This window comes from Salvelinus alpinus, chromosome 9, assembly GCF_045679555.1.
Source record: "Salvelinus alpinus chromosome 9, SLU_Salpinus.1, whole genome shotgun sequence".
In the NCBI taxonomy this organism is placed as follows: Eukaryota; Metazoa; Chordata; class Actinopteri; order Salmoniformes; family Salmonidae; genus Salvelinus; species Salvelinus alpinus.
The window spans coordinates 58004160-58019855 of record NC_092094.1 but is presented as its reverse complement, the minus strand read 5'-3'; positions in this window follow the sequence as shown (position 1 = coordinate 58019855).

Below are 15696 nucleotides of genomic sequence, written 5' to 3'. Positions count from 1 at the left end.
CATACTTTAGGATGATTTTGTGACATGTATCAAAGAAAATCGAAGCTGGAGGTCATATTCACCTATAACGAGTGTTTTCCAGGAGCGCAGTCCAGTTCCTACTTCGCGCCCAGAAAAAAATATAAAGTGCGCACTTATCACTCAAAGAGGTTCCTTTCAGTCCCTGACAGAGATAATCAAGTCCTTTTTTCTCTCACTTCCGCATGACAACCAGGGGAAGATGTGTGACGTGTTTGTACAGTCCTAAGTGCCAAGGCCTTTTATAGAGAGTATCTTGAAGAGAGACATAGCTTCTTGGAAATGTCACTTTTTCCAGAAAATGGGCTGTAAAAAGAGTTATGTTTCACTTAGAGAAATAATTAAACCTGTTTTAGAAACTAGAAGGTGTTTTATATCCAAAGGTAATAAATAATATGCATATTGTACGAGCAAGAATTGAGTACGAGGCCGTTTGAAATGGCCACCTCTTTCCACTGCTTATACTTACGGCTGATTTTTGAGCCATAAGAGGTTAAACACAGTTTTTCACAATTCCTGACAATTAATCAGAGTAAAAATTCCTTGTTTTAGGTCAGTTAGGATAACCACTTTATTTTAAGAATGTGAAATGTCAGAATAATTGTAATGGCTCTCGTCGAAAGGAGTGGACCAAAGCGCAGCGTGGAAAGTGTTCATGATTTTATTTATCAAAAAACACTCAAACAAAGCGAAAACGAACGCGAACAGTTCTGTCAGGTACAGACACTAAACAGAAAACAAGACCCCACAAAACCCAAGGAAAATGACAACTTAAATATGATCCCCAATCAGGGACAACGATAGACAGCTGCCCCTGATTGGGAATCAACCACACCAACATAGAAATAAGGAAACTAGAATGCCCACCCTAGTCACACCCTGACCTATCCAAAATAGAGAATAAAAACCTCTCTATGGCCAGGGCGTGACAGAGAGATTGATTGATTTATTTCATCACATTCCCAGTGGGTCAGAAGTTTACATACACTCAATTAGTATTTGGTTGCATTGCCTTTAAATTGTTTAACTTGGGTCAAACATTACGGGTAGCCTTCCACAAGCTTCCCACAATAATTTTGGTGAATTTTGGCCCATTCCTCCTGACAGAGCTGGTGTAACTGGGTCAGGTTTGGAGGCCTCCTTCCACGCACACGCTTATTAAGTTCTGCCCACAAATTTTCTACAGGATTGAGGTCAGGGCTTTTTAAGCCATTTTGCCACAACTTTGGTAGTATGCTTGGGGTCATTGTCCATGTGGAAGATCCATTTGCGACCAAGCTTTAACTTCCTGACTGATGTCTTGAGATGTTGCTTCAATATATCCACATAATTTTCCTGCCTCATGATGCCATCTATTTTGTGAAGTGCACCAGTCCCTCCTGCAGCAAAGTATCCCCACAACATGATGCTGCCTCCCCGTGCTTTATGGTTGGGATGGTATTCTTCAGCTTGCAAGCTTCCCCCTTTTTCCTCCAAACATAACGATGGTCATTATGGCCAAACAGTTCTATTTTTGTTTCATCAGACCATAGGACAATTCTCCAAAAAGTACGATCTTTGTCCACATGTGCAGTTGCAAACCGTAGTCTGGCTTTTTCATGGCGGTTTGGAGCAGTGGCTTCTTCCTTGCTGAGTGGCCTTTCAGGTTATGTTGATATAGATACTCGTTTTACTGTAGATATAGATACTTTTATACTTGTTTCCTTCAGCATCTTCACAATGTCCTTGCTGTTGTTCTGGGATTGATTTGACCTTTTTGCACCAAAGTACCTTCATCTCTAGTCGACAGAACGCGCTTCCTTCCTGAGCGGTATGACGGCTGCATGGTCCCATGGTGTTTATACTTGCGCACTACTGTTTGTACAGATGAATGTGGTACCTTCAGGCATTTGGAAATTGCTCCCAAGGATGAACCATACTTGTGGAGGTCTAGAATTGTCTTTCTGAGGTCTTGGCTAATTTCTTTAGATTTTCCAATGATGTCAAACAAAGAGGCTCTGAGTTTGAAGGTAGGCCTTGAAATACATCCACAGGTACACCTCCAATTGACTCAAATTATGTCAATTAGCCTATCAGAAGCTTCTAAAGCCACGACATCATTTTCTGGAATTTCCCAAGCTGTTTAAAGGCACAGTCAACTTAGTGTATATAAACTTCTGACCCACTGGAATTGTGATACAGTGAATTATAAGTGAAATAATCTGCCTGTAAACAATTGTTGGAAAAATGACTTGTGTCATGTACAAAGTAGATGTCCTAACCGACTTGCCAAAACTATAGTTTGTTAACAAGACATTTGTGGAGTGGTTGAAAAACAAGTTTTATTGACTCCAACCTAAGTGTATGTAAACTTCCGACTACAACTCTAGATGCTTAAAAGGGATAATTTGACCAAATAGTGTGGACCTCAAAACCCCCTCTAACCGGCTGAAGAAATGGCGTTCACTACGGCCGCATCCTGCACCACTTCTATCGATAGACCTGAGTCTGAGCCAGCAACTGGTGTACAGCATCCAGTTGAAGCTATTGACTGCCTTTTCTCTCAGGAGTGCAAAATAGGTCCACGTGGAGTAAGCATGGAGAGCGATCCGTTCTTAAACTTCTCATATTGCTGGAAAACTGGTTGGCAAATGGTCAGACATAATAGGAGTTGTGGTGGGGCTCAGGTGAGACACTGAAATTGGGACATTATCATGGGCCATCCACTTTGAACTGTGAAGCTATCTGAAGAAGAAAAATGAAGATATGCCAGAAGATTGAGTGCCGGGAAAGGGAGGGGTTGGTCATTTGTGCCCGTAATTGATTTAGACTTATCTAAAATTGTTATTGTGGGGTAACAGGTTGATGGGAAGGTCTACACTACTAAATGTATAGTAATTTAGGCTAAGAATGCACTGAGATACTGATCTGTAATTATAACCCTGATTAGTTAACTTCTCTAGGACAGGGGGCAGCATTTTCACGTTTGGTTGAAAAGCGTGCCCAGAGTAAACTGCCTCCTACTCAGTCCCAGATGCTAATATATGCATATTATTATTGGTATTGGATAGAAAACACTTAAGTTTCTAAAACTGTTTGAATCATGTCTGTGACTATAACAGAACTTATTTGGCAGGCAAAACCCCGAGGACAAACCATTAAGAATAATATTTTTTGAGGTCACTCTTTTCAATAGTTTTCATTGGGAATCCAGATTTTCTAAGGGACCTTCCTGCAGTTCCTATCGCTTCCACTGGATGTCAACAGTCTTTAGAAATTGGTTGAGGTTTTTCCTTTGAGAAATGAAGAAGTAGCCATGTTCAGAATGAGGCTCCAGTGAAGTGTACTGTTTGTTAGAGGCGCGTGACCAGAAAGCATGCTACACATTGTTTTCCTCCGTTATTGAACACAGATCATCCCGTCTTCAATTTGATCAATTATTTATGTTGACAAATACCTAAAGTTGTATTACAAAAGTAGTTTGAAATGTTTGGACAACGCTTACAGGTAACTTTTGAGATATTTTGTAGTCACGTTGTGCAAGTTGGAACCGGTGTTTTTTTGGATCAAACGCGCCAAATAAATTGACATTTTGGATATATATCGACGAAATTAATCGAACAAAAGGACCATTTGTGATGTTTATGGGACATATTGGAGCGCCAACAGAAGAAGCTCGTCAAAGGTAAGGCATGAATTATATCTTTATTTCTGCGTTTTGTGTCGCGCCTGGAAGGTTGAAATATGATGGTCTGTGATTGTTAGCTGGGGTGCTATCCTCAGATAATAGCATTGTTTGCTTTCGCCTTAAAGCATTTTTTAAATCTGACACATTGGCTGGATTCACAACAAGTGTAGCTTTAATTTGGTATATTGAATGTGTGATTTCATCAAAGTAAAATTTTTATAGTCATTTATTTGAATTTGGCGCTCTGCATTTTCACTGGATGTTGGCCAGGTGGGACGCTACCGTCCCACATATCCCAGAGAGGTTAACGGGATTTTAGCCGTAAGAAGTTAAATTCATACCTCCAATAAACTCTTTATGGTACATCATGTTATATTACCTCTGGATGAATCCAAAACATCTGTCTCACTCTCTCCTTCTCCCTGTCTCTTTCTCTCTCCCTCGGCCAACTCAGACTGCCTCGGTGTGTCTTGCCTGCACGCCGGCATTGAGTGGTCGCCTGGGCAAGGATGGCTGGAGACAGGATTGAATTAGCTAGTCAGGCGACAAATTACCGCCACAATTAAAAGGCAGCCCTTCTATTTGTTTATGCCCAGGGAAACTAAACAAACTCAGCGGCGTCCAGGCAGGCATGACAGTTTACTGATGCATGCACAAGAATTTATGGTGGCCGAGGGGCTCCCTAAACTGAGGTAAATAGTAAATACCGTTGCAGCCTCCCTCTGAATAGACAAGCTCCATTTCCCCTTGTCTTAGGCAATGGCTGAGTTTATTTCCTGTTAGAGCCTTGGCTCTGGCCCTCACCCAACAAGCATCAACAAACACATGGCCAGCTTCAAAAGCCCACACATGGCGCACCCAGTCCCAAACCAATCCTTATGCCCTAAATCCTAGTCCCTGTTGATTATCTGTAGCCAATCTTGAATGATTGGATTGGTATCATAAGAAATAATGCTCCATAGTCGTTCTGAAAGAGTTTCCACCATTTTGCTTAGACCTATCCAGTATTTAACAATCTGCGAGGGGGGCAGCTTGCTGTACCACTGCCAAAACGCTTTTTTGTTGAATGAGCTAAAGCCTCCAAGGAATCTGGGCCATATATCATATCTGTTCTGCGCTTCATTCTGCAGCCAGGTGCTGTCTCCAAAATGTTTGTTTGCTGAGGACGTGCATTTTATATGGCGATATAACTTTACTGTATTTCATCAAACGTTTTACCTGCAGGGGGTGACATCACATCATTGCAAAATCCTCACACTAAACAGTAGTCAACCTCCCCGATTTTCCACGACACGTTCCAGAAAAAGCTATTGATTAATTCTTATTGAGGAATAATGAGCAGTAGAATAAATTCTCACAGAACGGGGGCTGCGTGATTAGGACAAATGGTATTTAGAAAGTGTGGCCTTTGTTAGACCCACCGAGGAGTGGGGATGGATAGAGGAGAACGATGGGGGAAAATGGGCCAGCCTTTGAGAAATTAGTCGAGGTAATCCATCAGATGCCAGTCCTCATTATGGCTGTGGTTACACCGTGACAATGGTCCTTTATCCGGGCTTCCTCTTCCTATTAGCGCCACCTATTATCGCCGCTGAGGGATAGAGGCAGCAGCCCTCTCCTGCTGGAACACCCTTTATCGCACTGCCTGTGTGTGCCAGCTACTCAGACCAGGCCTGCAAATGGGAATGGAGGTTAGGCGACTATAGATGTTGTAGCAGCTAACTTGGTCGAACCCCGCCATCTCCAGCCAACTTGACACAACTGTGGGAAGCATTGGAGTCAACATGGCCCAGCATTCATGTGGAACACTTTCGACACCTTGTAGTCCATGCCTGACGATTTGACGCTGTTCTGAGGGCAAATTGGGGTGCAACTCAATATTAGGAAGGTGTTACTAATGTTTTGTACACTCTGTGTATATTAATTTCAAGAGCCAAGGAGAAATGCAAACCAGCGGCACTGAAGCCCTTGCTGGCTGAAATCATGTACTGCTTTTTAAATGTCATTAAACTAATGACAAAACTAGTTTGTCTCATAATGGTTGGATTTACAAGGGATCCTGTCAAGGCTTCACCCCATCCTCTTAACTGACCAAGCTACGCTTTTTATTCTTTCTTCAGTTTAAGTTATTATATTCTATAAATCAAATCAAAGTTTATTGGTTGCATACACAGATTTGCAGATCTTATCGCAGGTGCAGCGAAATGCTTGTGTTTCTAAATTCAACAGTGCAGTAACACCTAGCAATGCAAAACAATACACACTTAATTAATCCAAAAGGTAAAGAGTCAGTCTGAAAAATAAGTAAATATATATGCAAAAGTTGTCAATAGATGTTAGAATCACCTTTGGCAGCGTTTGCAGCTGTGAGTCATTCTGGGTAAGGCTCTAAAAGCTTTGCACCCCTGGATTGTACAATATTTGCACATTATTCTTTAAATTATTCAAGCTCTTTCAATTTGGTTGTTGATTATTGCTAGACAGCAATTTTCAAGTCTTGCCATAGATTTTCAAGCTGATTTAAGTCAAAACTGTGATTAGGCCACTCAGGAACATTCAATGTCATCTTTGTAAGCAACTCCAGTGTGTATTTAGCCATGTGTTTTAGGTTATTGTCCTGCTGAAAGGTGAATTCGTTTCCCAGTGTCTGATGGAAAGCAGACTGAACCAGATTTTCCTCTAGGATTTTGCATGTGCTTAGCTCTATTCCGTTTATTTTTATCCCACTAAAAACTCCCTAGTCCTTGCTGATGACAAGCATACCCATAACTTGATGCAGGCACCTACAAGCTTGAAAATATAAAGAGTGGTACTTATTGATGCATTTTGTTGGATTTGCCAGAAACATTACACTTTGTATTGAGGATTTAAAGTTAATTTCTTTGCCACATTTGTTGCAGTTTTACTTTAGTGCCTTATTGCAAACAGGATGCATGTTTTGGAATATTTGTTATTCTGTACAGGCTTCCTTTTCACCCTCTCATTTAGGTTAGTATTGTGGTGTAACTACAACATCCTCAGTTTTCTCCTATCACAGCCATTAAACTGTAACTGTTTTAAAGTCACCATTGGCCTCATGGTGTAATCCCTGAGCGGTTTCCTTTCTCTACGGCAACTGAGTTAGGAAGGACAGCTCCCTACTCACAGGCTAAGCTCTGGATTGGGTCACAGCGATGTGGGCCGCTCAAAGTTCTGATCTATCATCTGAATCACGTTTTCATGCCCTCTTCAAGCAGGTTTTCGTCTATTCAGTTTCAGGTCGTCACACCGGGAACCTGTTATGTGAGCTGCAACAGGGCTGTCGTTCCACCACTGAGTATGCCATTGAGTTCCGCACCATGGCTGCTGGCAGTGGAGGAAGTGAACCAGCTCTCCTTACAGTCTACCGCAGGGGTCTTAATCGGGAGTTACAGATCGAACTTGCCTGCAGAGGAGATTTTAATGGACCTAATCCAATACATCCGGATGTCACTATCCATTGGCAACCTACTGGTGGACCGCAGCCCTATAGTCAGCCATTGCCTGCGAGTCTTCCACGTCCTTCTCTCGTCCACCACGGTCCAATAACCCCGAACCCATGCAACTCGGCCGCACCCCTATCACGACGGCCGAGAGACAACGGAGGCTATTGTGGCGAGAGTAACCACCTACTCACTAGCTGTTCACCACAACCTCCACTTACGCCCAGGTAAGCACCTCCACGTTTTTGAATATTACCAAAAGGCAGTTTGGTATCCCGGCTCTTCTTTCTGCTAATGGGGTCACTCAGTTGGTGGAGGGACTAGTGGACTTGGGGGCAGCAGGAAATTTAATTGATGAACAATTGGCACAACAGTTAACTTCACTAGGGTAGAGGGCAGCATTCGGAATTTTGGATGAAAAGCGTACCCAAATTAAACTGCCTGCTACTCAGGCCCAGAAGATAGGATATGCATATGATTAGTAGATTTGGATAGAAAACACTCTAAAGTTTCCAAAACTGTTAAAATAATATCTGTGAGTATAACAGAACTGATATGGCAGGCGAAAACCCGAGGAGAATCCAACCAGGAAGTCGTTTTGTTTGTGGTTTTGTAGTTTTCTATTCAAGACCAATACAGTATCCATTGACTTAGGACTCAAATTGCAGTTTCTATGCCTTCCACTAGATGTCAACAGAGAGTGCGTTTCTTGTTTACTTTCCATCCAAGCCCACCTTGGCTCAAAGCGCCTGGGTGGTCGCATCCACTACCTGGTGGATTGGGAGGGGTACGGACCCGAAGAACGGTCCTGGGTTCCCCCTCAGGACATCCTCGACCCAGGCATGATCTTGGCTTTCCACCATAACCATTCTGACTGCCCATCTCCATGCCCCCTGCTCAGCTTCCTAGGCCGCCAAGAGCCGGGGGGGGGGGGGGGGGGGTACTGTAACGTCTGTGTCCAGCTCACATTCACAAACACTTAGATCCCCGGAACGCAGCCCACTTTCCAGCTCACTCTCCAGATCCCAATCACCGGAATTCTAATCACCTGTTCACACACCTGCATGTCATCATCCCACACTATTTAGTTCAGTTCCTTGCACCCTATCACTGTGAGGTATTCTTTGTTTTGAGACACACTTTTTCGGAGCTCTGTTTTCTCCCGTCCTTCTCTCCTCCGGTGTATGATCGATTTTCCTGCCTCACTCACAACGCCTTTTGCCTATTCCCTTCCTGTACTGGTGCCATTTTTGGACCTACCGTGTATGACCTTCTGCCTGCCCCTGGACCCAGCTACCTGCCTCCTCCTACCTGCTGCACTCTGCGCTTGAAACCAGCTCTCTGTCTCCCTCGTGTTCATTACACATCCAAAGTGTAATTCATAATTTCCCCATTCTCAAAGGGATATTCAATGTCTGCTTTTTTTACCCATCTACCAATAGGTGCCCTTCTTTGCAAAGCATTGGAAAACCTCCCTAGTCTTTGAATCTGTGTTTGAAATTCCCTGCTCAACTGAGGGATCTTACAGATAATTGTATGTGTGAGGTACAGAGATGAGGTAGTCATTCAACAATCATGTTAACAACTATTATTGCACACAGAATGAGTCCATGCAACTTATTATGTGACTTGTTAAAACCTCTCTAGGATGAGAGTGGCGCTAGCGGCACTCCCCCCCCACCCCCACTGAAAAACCAGTGCCGCGAAATTCAAAAAAAATATTTTAAGCACATTTTTACTCCTGAATTGATTTAGGCTTGCCAAAACTATGGGGTTGAATACTTATTGAGTCAGGACATTACAGATTTTTATTTTTTATTAATCTTTAAAAATGTCTAAAAACATAATTCCACTTTGACATTGTGTGTAGACAAGTGACACAAGATCGCATTTTAATCTATTTTAAATCAAAAATGTGGAAATACGTTCTGAAGACACTGTACATATGAAGTGGGTAAAACAGTATGTAAACATTATAAAAGTAACCAGTGTTAGGGCAGAAGTCCCTAAGGTGCAGGATAGTGTCGGGTGGTAGCAGGCTAGGAACAGTTACTAAGGTTCAGGGCAGGGTACTGGATGGAGGCTGGCTAGTGGTGACTGTTTAAAACTTCTTAAGGCTAGGGGGCGGTATTCTCGTTTTTGGCTAAAAAACGTACCCATTTGAAACTGCCTATTTCTCAGCCCCCGAAACTAGAATATGCATATAATTGTCAGATTAGGATAGAAAACACTCTGAAGTTTCCAAAACTGTAATTTTTTTATCTGTGAGTTAAACAGAACTGATATTGATATATCTGATGGCCAGGATATAGAAGCTGTTTATCAGTCTCTCAGTCCTAGCTTCACACTGCACACTGCCCTAACCCATCTGGACAAGAGGAATACCTATGTAAGAATGCTGTTCAACGATTACAGCTGAGCATTTAACACCATAGTACACTCCAAACTCGTCATTAAACTCGACCCTGGGTGTCGACCACGCCCTGTGCAACTGGGTCCTGGACTTTCTGACGGGCCGTCCCCAGGTGGTGAGGGTAGGAAACAACATCTCCACTCCGCTAATCCTCAACACTGGGGCCCCACAAGGGTGCGTTCTCAGCCCTCTCCTGTACTCCCTGTTCACCCATGACTGCGTGGCCATGCACGCCTCCAACTCAATCATCAAGTTTGCAGACGACACTACAGTGGTAGGCTTGATTACCAACAACGACGAGACGGCCTACAGGGAGGAGGTGAGGGCCCTCGGAGTGTGGTGTCAGGAAAACAAAGGAGATGATCGTGGACTTCAGGACACAGCAGAGGAAGCACCCACCTATCCACATCGACGGGACAGTAGTGGAGAAGGTGGGTTAGTTTTAAGTTCCTCGGCGTAGACATCACGGACAAACTGAAATGGTCCACCCACACAGACAGCGTAGTGAAGAAGGCGCAACAGCGCCTCTTCAACCTCAGGAGGCTGAAGAAATGTGGCTTGTCACCACAAACACTCAAACTTTTACAGATGCACAATCGAGAGCATCCTGTCGGGCTGTATCACCGCCTGGTACGGCAACTGCTCCGCCCACAACTATCATCCAGAAGGCGAGGTCAGTACATGTGCATCAAAGCTGGGACCGAGACACTGAAAAACAGCTTCTATCTCAAGGCAATCAGACTGAAAACAAGCCATCACTAACATTGAGTGGCTGCTGCCAACATACTGACTCAAATCTCTAGCCACTTTAACCTGATGAGGACAGAGGGCGCTGTTTTCACTTTGGGGGAAATTCGTGCCCAATTTAAACGGCCTCGTACTCAATTCTTGCTCGTACAATATGCATATTATTACTATTGGATAGAAAACACTCTCTAGTTTCTAAAACCGTTTGAATTTTGTCTGTGAGTAAAACAGAACTCATTTGGCAGCACACTTTCTGACCAGGAAGTGGAAAGTCTGAAAATGATGCTCTGTTCAAGGGCCTGCCTATAAATGGGCATGATACGTATGAGTATACATGCACGTCATACACCTTCCCCTAGATGTCAAGAGGAAGTGAGAGAAGAAATGAAGTGTTTATCTTGGTCTGAGGTGGAATAAATCCTCTTGGAATGACGTGTCCGCCATTTCCTGTTTTCTGAAAAGTGCGAAGTTGGACCTGGAATTGCCTTCTGGAAAGCTGTCGTTATAGGCGAATACTATCTCCGGCTTTGATTTTATTTGATACATGTTACAATATCATCGTAAAGTATGTTTTTTCAATATAGTTTTATTAGATTATTGAAATTTTTTCGGGACGTTAGGTGTGTTGCGTTGTCTGTGTTTGTTGACGATGGAGAGCTTCGCGCCACTTGGCCAGTGTGCTTGCTAATTCAAGAGGGAAAAACGATGTTCTAAATCCAAACAACGACTGTTCTGGACAAAGGACCCCTTGTACAACATTCTGATGGAAGATCACCAAAAGTAGGACCCATTTTTTGATGCTATTTCATATATCTGTCCAACTGTGTACGAGTAGTTTTGCGCCCAGGTTTTGGCCACTCTCTCGCTATAACGTAAGCCTTATGTCGTAATGAAGATATTTTTTGAATTCTAACACTGCGATTGCATTAAGAACTAGTGTATCTATCATTTCCTATACAACATGTATTTTTTTGTAATGTTTATGAATAGCTATTTGGTCAGAATAGGTGAGAGTCTAATAGAAGTATCCGCACATTCTGGGAAAAAGATGCTACGTTAGCATAATGGATAACCACTGATTTCAGCTCTAAATATGCACATTTTCGAACAAAACATAAGTGTATGTATAACCTGATGTTATAGGACTGTCATCTGAGGAAGGTTTATGAAGGTTAGTGAAAATTAATATATTTTGCTGGTTTATTCGCTAACGCTAACGTGCCTATTGCTATCGCTAACGTGCCTTGATGAATGAATGCGGTTGTGTGGTAGGCTATTGTAGTAAGCTAATATAATGCTATATTGTGTTTTCGCTGTAAAACACTTAAAAGAATCGGAAATATTGGCTGGATTCACAAGATGTTTGTGTTTAATTTGCTGTACACCATGTTTTATGATGAGTATTTAGGTATTTCACGTTGGTCTCTATAATTACTCTGGCTGCTTCGGTGCTATTTCTGACGGTAGCTGTGATGGTAGCAGCAATGTAAAACTGATTTATACCTCAAATATGCACATTTTTCGAACAAAACAGGACTGTCATCTGATGAAGTTGTTTCTTGGTTAGTTTGGTTGGTTCTTGGTTAGTTTGGTTGGTTTCGTGCATGCTACCTGTGCTGTGAAAAATGTCTGTCCTTTTTTGTATTTGGTGGTGAGCTAACATAAATATATGTGGTGTTTTCGCTGTAAAACATTTTAAAAATTGGACATGTTGACTGGATTCACAAGATGTGTATCTTTCATTTGCTGTATTGGACTTGTTAATGTGTGAAAGTAAAATATTTCTAAAAAATATTTTTTGAATTTCGCGCTCTGCCTTTTCAGTGGAATGTGGGAGGAGTTCCGCTAGCGGAACGCCGGGGCTAGAAAGGTTAATAATAAAAAAATGGATGTAATAAATGTATCACTAGTCATTTTAAACAAAGCCACTTTATTAAATGTTTACATACCCTACATTACTCATCTCATATGTATATACTGTACTCTCTATACCATCTACTGCCTATGCCGTTTGGCCATCGCTCATCCATATATTTATATGTACATATTCTTATTCATTCCTTTACACGTGTGTGTATAAGGTAGTTGTTATGAAATTGTTAGATTACTTGTTAGATATTACTGCATGGTCGGAACGAGAAGCACAAGCATTTCGCTACACTTGCATTAACATCTGCTAACTATGTGTATGTGACCAATACAATTTGATTTGAGCTTTGATGCACCTGTACTGCCTTGTAGGTGGTAGCGAGTGAACAGGCCATGGTTCGGGTGGCTGTGGTTTTTGATGATCTTCTTTGCCTTCCTGTGACACTGGGTGCTGTAGATGTCAGGCAGTGTATTGCGTTGGGCTGACCGCACCACCCTCTGAGAACCCTGAGGTTGCAGGCGGTGCAGTTGCCATACCAGGTGGTGACACAGCCAGACAGAATGCTCTGTCGGGGTCTTAAGGGCCAAGCAGTATTTCTTTAGCCTACTGACGTTGAAGGGGCACTGTTGCGCCTTTTTTACCACACTGTAGGTATGGAGGGACCGTTTCCGGTGCCTAGTGATGTGCACGTCGAGGAACTTTTGACCCTCTCAACTGCGGCCAGGTCAATATGGATGGGGGCACGCTCTCTCTGCTGTCTCTTGTAGTCCACGATCAGCTTCTTTTTTTGTTGACGTTGAGGGAAAGGTTGTTTTCCTGGAACCACTCCACCAGGACCGTCAAATTACAGCACACAACCATATAATGGTGGCATACATGTTTGAAGTGGACAAAACTAGGAAGATGACAAAACCTCATTTAAAAACCCCATATATTCAAGTCATGTTAAACAAATGCAATTCAGCCCATCTCCAGCAGAGGGTGATGGTTGACAGCTGTAAATGTAGGCCTACTCCATGAGCTGTTAGTCAAGCTGAAGAAAGCAGAGGGAGATTCAGATGTAACTTTTAAACTAAAATCAGGGCCAGCGTGAGCGATTTATTAATAAGAGGCCTGCCACTTCGGCAAAATGAATAGCAGCAAATAGGACTGGACTTTGAATCGCAGAGTGATGCTTGAGATCATTGTGTAAATGTGCTCCTCGCAGTCATAGCCTTTGACGTCTGTCTATCACTCGTCGTGTCCTTGGCTTGTGTTCTTATCAGCGTGGCAGGACAGACGATGCTGCTCGGATGGCTGCGACACAGACAAAACATCATGTTCTCTGCTGTTGTACACCAAAGGGCTGCTTACTGCCACTGGCAGCCCATTGGAAGCCATTCTGTTTACCGCCACTGGAAGAAGTATAAAAAGAGACCTTGAGACAATGATACAAGCATGTGAAAGGAGTGCAAAATCAGCAGTCAGGAAACAGATTTAGTGTGTGTGGGAGACTGTACATAGCTGTGTGTGTGTGTGGGACTGTACATAGCTGTGGGTGGTGTGTGTGGGACTGTACAACATTCTGTGGGTGTGTGTGGGACTGTACATAGCTGTTGGTGTGTGTGCCTGTCTTTGTATGCCTTTGTATCTTTGTATGCCAACATAGCTGTTGGTGTCTGTGTTTGCATGCACCTTTGTGTAGGCTTGTCTTTGTGGATGTGCGCACACACACACACACACACACACACACACACACACACACACACACACACACACACACACACACACACACAGAGACCTGCACGTGTGCACGTCTATGTGTGGGTGCATGCCATGCGTTCCTAGAGAGTTTACAAAGGAGCTGATGGGCTAACAGGCTGCCGAGATCAAACACCAGAGACGGGGAGGCAAATTAGTTGACTTTTTCCCCTGACGAGAATGACTGATGACATTTGCTCAGAGCCCAAGCCCCCACAACACACACAAATACATAAACACTAACACAATACCCTAAATTAAGTGAAGTTGTACATGGTTTGCCTCAAACATTTGAGTACAGTATACAGTACTGCCATCCACATCGTATAAGTCTATAGTGAATCCTATTCCCAAATCTTTAAAAATAGACTGCAGGAAAATAAGCTTACTTTTGCATGTTTCATTGATTTCCTGAAAGCTTTTGATTTTGTAAATAGGAATCTTTAGGCTATAGTTTCATAAAGAGGGATTGATGGGAAATTGTATCACGCAATCGGGTCTCTCTGCAAAGCACCAACTACCTATGTGCGTGTTAATGAATATTGTACAGATTGTTTTACACACAAGGGTGTGGGAAACCAATGAGACACCTTATCACCTACTCTGTTTATGTTTATTAATGATTTGACAAAATAAATTAAACAGTTAAATATTGGAGAAAGATATGATGATGAAATGCTAAGTATACTATTATAGGCTGATGATATTATTTTGATGGCAGAAACTGAACAAGACCTGCAGAAAATGTTATGCACAATCAATTGGTGCAAAAGATGTAGACTCATGGTAAATCAGAAAAAAAACATAACATATTTTTGAAAACCAGGTACTAAGAGTTTCCTTGCAATTACAAATACAGTGGGGAGAACAAGTATTTGATACACTGCCGATTTTGCAGGTTTTCCTACTTACAAAGCATGTAGAGGTCTGTCATTTTTATCATAGGTACACTTCAACTATGAGAGACGGAATCTAAAACAAAAATCCAGAAAATCACATTGTATGATTTTTAAATAATTAATTTGCATTTTATTGCATGACATAAGTATTTGATCACCTACCAACCAGTAAGAATTCCGGCTCTCACAGACCTGTTAGTTTTTCTTTAAGAAGCCCTCCTGTTCTCCACTCATTACCTGTATTAACTGCACCTGTTTGAACTCGTTACCTGTATAAAAGACACCTGTCCACACACTCAATCAAACAGATTCCAACCTCTCCACAATGGCCAAGACCAGAGAGCTGTGTAAGGACATCAGGGATAAAATTGTAGACCTGCACAAGGCTGGGATGGGCTACAGGACAATAGGCAAGCAGCTTGGTGAGAAGGAAACAACTGTTGGCGCAATTATTAGAAAATGGAAGAAGTTCAAGATGACGGTCAATCACCCTCGGTCTGGGGCTCCATGCAAGATTTCACCTCGTGGGGCATCAATGATCATGAGGAAGGTGAGGGATCAGCCCAGAACTACACGGCAGGACCTGGTCAATGACCTGAAGAGAGCTGGGACCACAGTCTCAAAGAAAACCATTAGTAACACACTACGCCGTCATGGATTAAAATCCTGCAGCGCACGCAAGGTCCCCCTGCTTAAGCCAGTGCATGTCCAGGCCCGTCTGAAGTTTGCCAATGACCATCTGGATGATCCAGAGGAGGAATGGGAGAAGGTCATGTGGTCTGATGAGACAAAAATAGAGCTTTTTGGTCTAAACTCCACTCGCCGTGTTTGGAGAAAGAAGAAGGAAGAAGGAAGAATGAGTACAACCCCAAGAACACCAT